Source organism: Oryzias melastigma, linkage group LG14, assembly GCF_002922805.2.
Source record: "Oryzias melastigma strain HK-1 linkage group LG14, ASM292280v2, whole genome shotgun sequence".
Lineage (NCBI taxonomy): Eukaryota > Metazoa > Chordata > Actinopteri > Beloniformes > Adrianichthyidae > Oryzias > Oryzias melastigma.
In genome coordinates, this window is record NC_050525.1 from 20,087,590 (window position 1) to 20,097,270 (window position 9,681).

Consider the following 9,681-nt stretch of genomic DNA (forward strand, 5'->3'; position numbering starts at 1 on the left):
GGCTAAACGTTTTATTGTGAAGATGGTTAAGATTTGCAACGAGAGCATTGAATTTAATACATTTTCCTTTAATACAATTTTCTAATAATCAATTTTTTGCTTTTGTCTATATGCAAATTGTTGTATTTGAATGCTGTTTTTATTCAAGGTAAATGTTTAACATAGATCCATCCCAGGGATCCTCAAACTGTGTCCTGCAATTATGCATCACTATCAGAGACACATCATTTTTTTTCCCTCCATCTGGCCCAACGAGACCAACATAGAACGTGACTTTTTATTCCATCCTTCTGCAGTCTGAACTGAGAGGATAGACTTTTTATTGTTTTCATTTTTTAAATGTTTTAGTGTTATTTTTTTCTGTGAATACTACAGTAAAGAATTATTTAAAACTGTTTAGAGGCATAAGCAGTTATGTAATGAAACGTTTTTATTACACACCGTTTTTTTTTCTTTTTTTAATGCGGTCGTCATCTTTTTTTAATTCACTCCACACATATTTATGCACAAATATTCTAACTTTATTTATTAAATTTGACTATAATGTGTCAAAGTTTCATGGGGCAGAAAATAGGAGTCGTTTTGTACGCTCAGATGCACATTCCAGCATTACTTATCACTTTTTTAACAGTGATGATGATTTAATTTGAACTTTTACTACAGTAACATCCAGAGAGCTGGGTTTAGAAAAGTGATTATTCTGAATCAGTTTGAACTGTACCTAAAGAAACAAAAAAAACATTGTGAATTTATACAGTTTGGGTTTATATATTTTTTTAAAGTACTACTTGTAGTTTTTATGTGAAAATTGGTTTTATTTTAGTTTTTATTACAAGAATTAATATAAGTATGAGTGAAAGTTCCACCTTTGTTGATTTTATATCACAAGTTCTGTGAAAAACGTTTTTTTTTCTTTTTTATAAACCTTAATTGAATCAAAATGAACTAAATCAAAACATAACTGAATCGAAAGTGAATCCATTTAGTGTTTTGGCTGGAATAGCCTGCAGCCCCACAAAACTCCAGACTCTTATGATAAAGTTTAACAACTTAGATCAAGATACTTTTGATCTTTAAGTCTTCTCATGTGAGCAGATCAAAGACAAATTGCAGAGTACAAATTCTGTCAAAACTTTGTTATGAAGCTGGTATTAAGCATAGTAAAAAACAAATTAGCCTAATGACATTTCAATGAAATGCATGTATACTTCATAAACTTCACCCCATTTAAATCAGTCTGTTTTTATCCGGAGAACTTCTCCGTTTTGGCTGCTAATTAAAGCCGGTTGTCTCATCCATCGCTTTTCTGCTTCCATTTCTTAAGGTGTCTTGGCAGGCTCATCAGGCAGCTTCGTACAAGAGCACAGAAGGTAAATCAAGTCAGCATTGCTTTCGAGACACAGTACCTCAATCGATTTCACACGTGTGTCTACTGATGTATACATCGAGCAGACATTCACACGCGCACTTACAGAAAAGCACCCTGGCACATCCCTGATTGCTCTTTAAATATGTTCCGTGTCTTGATTGGTGTGAAACAGAAATATAAAGCAGATGCAAATAAGAAGCAGCAGGATCGACTGTTATTCCATGGTCATCTAACAAGTAAAGTCTTCTAGATTTTGACATTGCCATGGCAACAGCAACTTCATACACTGTAGACACACTCATTCATATTATATCATAAATATATATATAGGAAAATAGACTTTTTCAGGTCATTATAAAACATTTTCTACTCCATTTTGTGACAGATAGCTGATGTCTGAGTTCCAATCCTTATCCCTTATTGCTAAAAAACTATAAAGTGTGGGATTGTCTAATGCTCCGGATTTTAAAATCAATTTGGCCACCATGCTTTTTTTTTTTTTTTTCTTAAACAGTGAATATGCCGTCACAGAAAACATGAAGTGAAAACCTAATCAATGCAAGCATCTTACGACCATTCTATTTTATTTATTTATTTATTTATTTTGCAAAATTCTTTTGCAAAACTTTCTCCAGAACGGGAGGAGTTCATTAGAAATTTGCCTCTGATTAGTGGGCGGGACTATTGCCACACACCTCATTTCCCATCATCCCTTTGGTTGCATGCTCTCCAACTAGTTTACGGACCCTCACAACTCCAATCTAACATTACCAGTGCAACAAAAACACCAGCCAGTATCGGAGATATCCAGCCATACAGTCTTGAGCCCACTTGGGCGAGGAAAACAAAGATGTACATGGATCTATTGGTCTACAAGTGGATGCTTCAGAATTGAGCGAAGCACAGAGCTAGCAAAACAAGCTTTTTCCAATAAAGAAATATTCAGAAATGCAAGTTAAAGCTTAATTTTATTTCTATTATGAAATAAATGCTACAAGATCATGATAAAATCACATAAAATCACACATTTTTGGTGATTTTGCTCAGAGTGGGTCTTTAAATCTTTAAGTCCACTTCCTAATATGGTAATATTGTAAAATTACAAACCAGAACACATATTTATATTTAAAATCTCTTTATCCTAGTACAGAAAAATGTGTGTTCTCAATAAAGAATGCAAGTTTGATCAAAACCCATGTTATTGCTGTTTTCTAATTGCAAAGCATAAAATGTTGAGGTTAGCAAAGTGTGAGAACAAACCTAAAATTATCTCAACACGCTTTCAGGTTTTCACATTAATTATACTTCCTGTCATTTCCAGAGGTCTATTTCTAAACTTCCCTCCATTTAAATGCATGAAAGTCTTGGCCTGTAACGTTGTTTTTAATGCCTCAGCAATTCTGAAAATATCAGAATTCTCAAGCAAACTTGCTTTTTGCCCCCACAAGGACATAAGCCCCATTAATGGGACTGTGTAACTAGATTTAGGTCCCTCCGACACAGCCACACATGCACACACACACGCGCACACACACACTGACACTGACATCACAGACCCCCAGCTGCTGCTCTGTTGTAATTTATTATCCCTTCTGTACTCAGTGGAGTCATGAAATCCGCCCGTTCTTTGTTGCACACACACGCACACACAATCCATGTGTCTTTTTTTAAACAGTCATCTTGGCCTGCTACCCAGAAAGACCTCTTAGGTTTAATTAGGAGAAGGTCCCGAGGGAGAGCACAGCAGCAAAAAATACACTAGACAGATGAGGGATGTGAGGCTGTCAGACAACATGACACAAAACACTGTGGAGATGAGCTGCAAACCCAAGCAAAAAGGCAAGTCAATAGCTTTTATTTCCAGCTAAAAATGATGTTTGGTTGCACCAATAAATGCAATCACACAGCAGATCAATATGGCACCTCCCCTCGACCTTTCACCCCATCCCCAGAGGTCATTTACATCCCTCCACATCATTTTGCCAAATGCATTGAGCCTCTTTGCATGTTTCACAGAAAACAAACCTAATATTGTTCAAACTTTGTCAAATACATGCATTCATCAACTTCATTTAAAAAATACTATATTGATGTAATGCTAAATTTGCAAAAACTTTCCAAACTGCCTTTCCTACTCCATCAAAGAAGGATGGCGTAAATAATGAGAATTTGAAATAGAAATCCTCAACAGCTCCTGCTCACCGTTAGCATATTTATCTGATGCACGCTTACTACTGCACTCATAAACACACTTGTGCACTCTGGGAGGGATTGCAGCATAATTATGCCTCAGATAGAGGCGATTAATTTTTTAATGGATTGAATGTTTTATTCATAGCCGCTATCCAGTCTTAGCTATGGCAGAGCACGCTGGAAACCATTGGCGGATAGAGGATGCGTGGCAAAACTGCCTATTAGCAATTTCATACTACAAAACATTACACACGTCAGTGAGTTTGAACGTTGAGCAATTCTGGGCTGTGGATGTTTAAATAAAGATCCCAAAAGTCATTTCTTAAATATGTATCTCATTTCCTCTTTGGGCTTTGTTTTGGGGTCGCTCCGGGCATGGAGAATTTGATTAAAAAGACGCTGTGTGTGACAGAAAGAGGAAGGAGCGCCAGCAGCGGGAGAGGCTGTTGTCTCGCAAGCGAGACCAACAAGACCGGGTATTCTGCCCTAGAAATCCATTTACAGTTTCTAACACTGAGCTGATCCAACCGCCCTGCTGTGTGCGTCGTACCTCATAGAAGATATGCTGCATATGTGGCGGACATTTGGAGCTTTTAAATACCAGTCGTCCTCCTCCTGGTTCTTACCCTCCAGATTAGGAGCAAGACTGAGCTTGGGTGCATCTGTTTCCTGAACAGAAAGGAAAATAATGACATTACGCACGATTATCATCTGCATGTGTTGAACTAGACCGGCTGTGTTTGGACTAGTTAAATATCCGACCCATCCAAGCTTAACTAGATCACAAAATGTTCAAAAACGTTTCTTCTTTTCAAGTCATTTCAGAATTACTAACAAATCTGACAAACAGCACAAAACTGAACTGCTCAAATCTGGTCATAAATGATTTTTGCCACCATCTTTATTATCTTTATAAAGCAGTTTCATGTTCTAATCTTTTAAAGCCCCCTTATGACAATTATTATTAAAAAAAAACATTCCCAGTATTGTTTTAATTATGATTATGAAGTTTTTACCAAAATCCAACAACCTAAATGTCTTAAAAAAAACATTTTTCTTGTTGATCTGAAGCCTCTGTTTCCAAAATCTCCTCTGAGGGGGCGTGGCTTTTGGAGCTGGGCTGAGCAGCTCCGCCCCTGATCCCCCCGCTGTCTGATTATGATAGCTCTGTGTCTCGCTAGTGTAAATCTTCACCGCTTCTACATAAAAATGTTGAACAATATCAGCAATGTCCAGTCGTATGATTTTGATCTGGATGTCAGCTCGGAGGAGGAAGTGAAGATCTTCATGGACCGAACTTCCTCCAAAAGCCTGATTCTTTCTCCTTCCAGTTCATCAAAGACTCTTTTAGCTAATTCTCCAATGTTTATTGATGTTGCTGTGATCAATACATTCAATCATTGGTTTCTCGGAGTTCTTGATAAAATAATGAAAGCTAACATCAAAATGCTCTTTCATTGATTTACAATCCTTTCCAACTGCGGTCAAATGAGCCGCCGTTCACATTTCCGTGGTCACATCAAGAAGCTCCGTGGAGTCTGGTGGAGATTTTCCAGCGTTCTCAGTCCTGCTACCGTAAGTATTGGATGAAACTCACACCAGAAATCCAGTGACGGCTGATTTGACCACAGAAATGTGAACGGCGGCTCATTTGACTGCAGTCAATGTGAAGATACCATCTTCTCTTCTCCAGAACCTGAACTAGACACTAGGAACAGATGAGGGTTTAGTGCATGTGCAGCAGAGCTGTTGTGACTTAAAGAAGATCATTAATTCAGAGTGTTTCTCCAATAATTTGATTGACAGCGATTTAAAAGAAAAAAATACAAAAAAATGCAACAACAAAACTATTAAATGCCACACATACATGTTAAAAACTCTAAAAACATGATTTTCATTAGAGGGGGGCTTTAAGAATTTGATTTTATTACAGGACTTTCAAAACCCAGTGACTTTTGGGATTCATCTTTGTCCAATGAATGCCAACGTTAATTTTTAAGTTTGAATTAATCATTTTAAAAATTAAGTACTTGAAGGGGCTTTAATTCTAAATATGTGCACGAACCTGTCACCCATTTCTTTAAATCCGAATAATACTATTATCAAACATCTGTAAGGTGTTTTTTTTTAATCTGATTATTTTAATCCCTCCCATTGCCTGGTCATCCTTTCTGTGCGTACTTAATAATGCAGAGCACAGACAGATTATCTCATTTATCACCCCCTCGCAGCTGGACTTCAGGTGACAGATTTATTAGATAGCCATTTGCGGCTGCATGTAACGCTGGCAGATGAGGGTCGGTGAGAATGACAGAGTCGGAGCGGTGCGATGGCCTCTCTGTGATAATGACCATACTGAGGAGAAGGACACAGAGCAGGACAGGAAGGCAGATAAAGAGGCAAGATGGGGAGGGCTTTGGCCACGTGGAGAAGAGGATCAGGATGGTCGTTCATTTGGTTGAAAGCAGATGAAGACACATTCCTTACACTGTGCCGCTAGAAAATATTAAGATTGATGCTCAGCGAGCCATTTAATACTCGTGTCATATAGAATATTGCGTTCATGTGAATTGCAGCTTATTTCATTTGAAGAGGATAAGGAGATTGTTGTAATTTTATTAGGAGGATTTATGTTACATTTGTGTCGATCTATAAAATATGAAGGTTTAAAGCTCATGCTTGCTTGTATAAGCTTTAAGATTTGAAACTTTTAAGGTACTCAATAAGAAAAAAAAAACTCACCTTATATCTATTTCTAGTTGCTAGGCAACCACACAATCATCTTTAAATCCCAATGAAAGTCGAGAGTTTACCACATCAGGAAAATATCCATTCGATTACTGTGTGTTTGTGTGTGAGCTTCAGACGTGTTTTTGTAACCTTTATATAGAGCTTACAACACACATAATGACGAGTCTGTCTTGTTTTTATCACAAGTGTGTCATCTTGGTTGTTAGAGTGCATCATCATACAAATCTCAAGTGACTGCGAGCAATCAAAGGTCACTTCGGCTCAGAAATGTGTTCCAGTATTTTTACATTTTGAACGCATTGATTTTTTTTTTTTTTTTGTAAGTACGTGGTAAATGCATCAGATTTGCAGCCACAGAAATAGATAGAAACCTTTTACCAAAGCAACAGACTTTATCTGCAAATGGTTGAAATGAAACCATTTTTATCAGTTTTTCAAGTCTAGTCACGTTTTTGTGAACTGTAAGTTAGATCTCAATGCTACCAGCAATTATTGATCTTTTTCAGCAAATCTAAATGGATTACTCAATACACAAAGAGAAGTCCATTCAATGTTTGTGTTTCTAATCGGATTAAAGCATCTTCCCAAACAAAAAATATAAAAAGGCTGCTTTGAAGTTGAGTATATCATTTTTCTAGAAAGCTATTTTTAAATGTTGATTACTCATCCTGGACTGGTGACATCTGTGCCAGCTTTTGCTTATAGCAGATGGTAACCTATAAGTTGTATAACACGTTTGGTTCTATTCAGAGACTGTAAAGCTATACCGCTCTCTGCAATGTGTAATCAAGTGACCTCTTTCAATGAGAAGTCTATATAAATGCACATAAACGTGCGTTTTGGGGTTCTGCGTTCACTTGTAGCTACGCGACCGTTTCTGGGCTGCATGTACAAAACGCCTGGCATTGAACGCACCTTGAAAATTAAACCATGTTGAACTTTGACCCATTAAGGTCTTGTGTTTGCTAGTGAGGTGCCTTTTAATTCCCAGAAGTGCCAACTGTTTGAAAATTGATTATGGAGGAGAAATTAATCATTTCGATTTGTGCCCAGCCGATATTATATGACACCAAGTCAGTCATATGTTGGAATAGAGCTGCAAAAAGCTACATAGACACGGGGCATTCAAGAACGCGCTGAACGCAGGTTTTTGAGTGCATGTTGTTGAACGCACTTTCAGAAAATTCTGCTACCCATTATTAGTACATTTGGAAGAGGCTTGGTGCAAAATGTCAAAGTGATACAAACACGTAGAGCGTGTTCTTGAACGCACCATGTACACCCGGGGGGAATGCAGCATTCAGAATTAAATCAATTGGTTATTATTTTTTTCCCTCACAAAACGGTTGACATTTCTCTGTTTTGAAAAGAACCGCTTCTGGACGTCACTACCAAAACTGAAACCCAGGTAGGTCAACTGGTTTAACTTTCAGCGCTCGCTGAATATGTTCAAAGGGAATCCGAAATGAGAGTTTCCAAACCTGGTGGGAACATAGCAAAATAAAACCTATGGAGCCAAATTCTCGAGATTTGCTTCTGCATTTTGTATCCAGCTTTTTCTAACTGTAGGCAGCAGACAAGTAAACAATATAATAAAGAAAAGGAAGAAGAAGCCCCTCCCTGCTTGTCCAGTGTGAACACCGTGGGCCAATAGCTCCTTCTGTAACCTGAGTTTAGCGTGTTTTTGAACATGCATCACATGCCGAATGTAACCAGCTCAGTAGCTTTTTAATCAGACCACACTCAAATGTATTAGATCAGAATTTCTAACAATGGTTTTCCTCTGGCTCTTTTATGTTTTGTATGGGAGCTGTACATTTTTGCTGAGTCACTGCAATCCTAATCAGTCGTTAAATATGCATGATTCATGAAATATATGTTATATAAATATATGAACCTTCACACTTCTATTTTTTTTTTTTTTGCACACATGTATGGTAGTATTTCTGGTTTTCCATCAATCCCCTAGAGTAGAACAGAGAAGAAATGATACAAAGGAAGGAGCTGTAAGCGCTGTTCTTTTTGCATGTCAAAATGATGAATTTTTAATTGGATTTTCTCACAGAGCGCATGCTCGGACAGCATGAACAACCGCTAAAAATGCCACTGTGGTTCAGCTTAAGACAAACGAGCATGAGATCAAAAAGCATGTGTATGGGGATGATCTTTCTTCAGACTTTTCCATCCTTCTCCATATAGGGGGGGTTGTATTTCTCATTTTTCTCACGACCTGCTACCGGCAGCTTCGTGAAAGGACAGGACCGTGCTGGGAGGAGTAATTTTCTTCTTTTTTTTGTAATCTTTCCACCCTCGGTGGGCTGTTCTCATGCATAGTACAGATATGTTATTGGTGCGTGGCTGCTACATGTTGAAGAAATTGGGCGAGGCGCCAGTCGTTTGTCCAATGGCAGGTCGAGGTGTGGTTCTTTAAAGGCGTGGAAAGGGCGGGGCTAGAAGCGGAAGTGTGCCTCGGCTGATCTCTCTCGCTGTCATTCGGCCACGGTCGGTTCCAGGAGAGAGGGGCAAGAAGTACACAGGGATCCGCTGGCTGTGGAGGATTGACAGCTAGTCAGAAACGATTCTGGAATCAAATGAACAATGAAACCGATCGTATCAAGACTGTAAAAGAAACGCTCGCTTGCCACATTAACAAAGCCGTTTGATCATATAGTCCAGATCAGAGATCCGTGTCATTGAGCAGGCAGGACACGTCAGGAGCAGGGAGGGAAAAAAAAAAAAAAAAAAAAAGCTGACCGACTGCACTGTACGAGTCAGCTTTAAATCGCCTGTGAAAAGCCTAGCTCGCCGCACTCAGCTCGCCAAGGACACCATCTAGCTCTCAGTCCAAGAGGAAGATCTCGACAAACACATCGCCGAGGTCGAAGGTGGTGATCGAAAGGTGGTGTTTTATTTTCTATTTTTGCATCTACTTAGCCTGTTCAGCTAGCAAGCATCCGTGCTAATCGTTAATAACTAGCTTGCTAAAGCTAGCAACGGATGAAAAACTTAGCTGGTTAGCTTCGTTAGTAATAATCACCTACGCAGTAACGACTGTTTTACGACACTAAAATGAATCAATTTATTATAAAATAACACTTAGGCGACGTTTGACACGGTGTGCTTCGAGCAAAGTCTTTAAATGGAACCGTGGACTGCTCATACCCCTGACAGCTGTCAAACAAGGTCGAATGTTTCATTTTTTTGACCGTTGTGTTGGTTTATTTGTAATGTAATGTATTTGTGACGTGTGTTACTGCCGCATTTCGGTTGAAGGGTGTATCGCTAGGAGTTTGATATTTGTCACTTCGTAAGACTTCCTAAAATGTCTCCAAATGGAGGCTGCTGCTCCACACAGAGTGCTTCGTTTC

At 38.5% G+C, this 9,681-nt stretch overlaps 1 protein-coding gene and 1 long non-coding RNA gene across 4 annotated transcripts in view; one reads left to right on the top strand and one right to left on the bottom strand.

Annotated features, from left to right (window-relative positions):
• Positions 1–903: 903 nt before the first annotated feature.
• On the bottom strand, positions 904–2,604 carry LOC118599676. Its single transcript, XR_004949122.1, has 2 exons — positions 1,473–2,604; positions 904–1,349 (listed from the first exon to the last, which is right to left on the bottom strand). It is a non-coding gene; the product is annotated as an uncharacterized LOC118599676 (long non-coding RNA).
• A 5,496-nt stretch (positions 2,605–8,100) lies between these two features.
• The window catches only part of cpeb4b (cytoplasmic polyadenylation element binding protein 4b), a 32,837-nt gene continuing 31,256 nt past the window's right edge, over positions 8,101–9,681 (top strand). For 2 of the 3 annotated variants that reach the window (XM_024266541.2, XM_024266542.2), the window contains exon 1: positions 8,101–9,212. The gene's annotated coding sequence lies outside the window, so the exon portion shown is untranslated. The remainder of the gene's footprint in view (positions 9,213–9,681) is intronic. The other variant, XM_024266545.2, reaches the window with a different exon arrangement.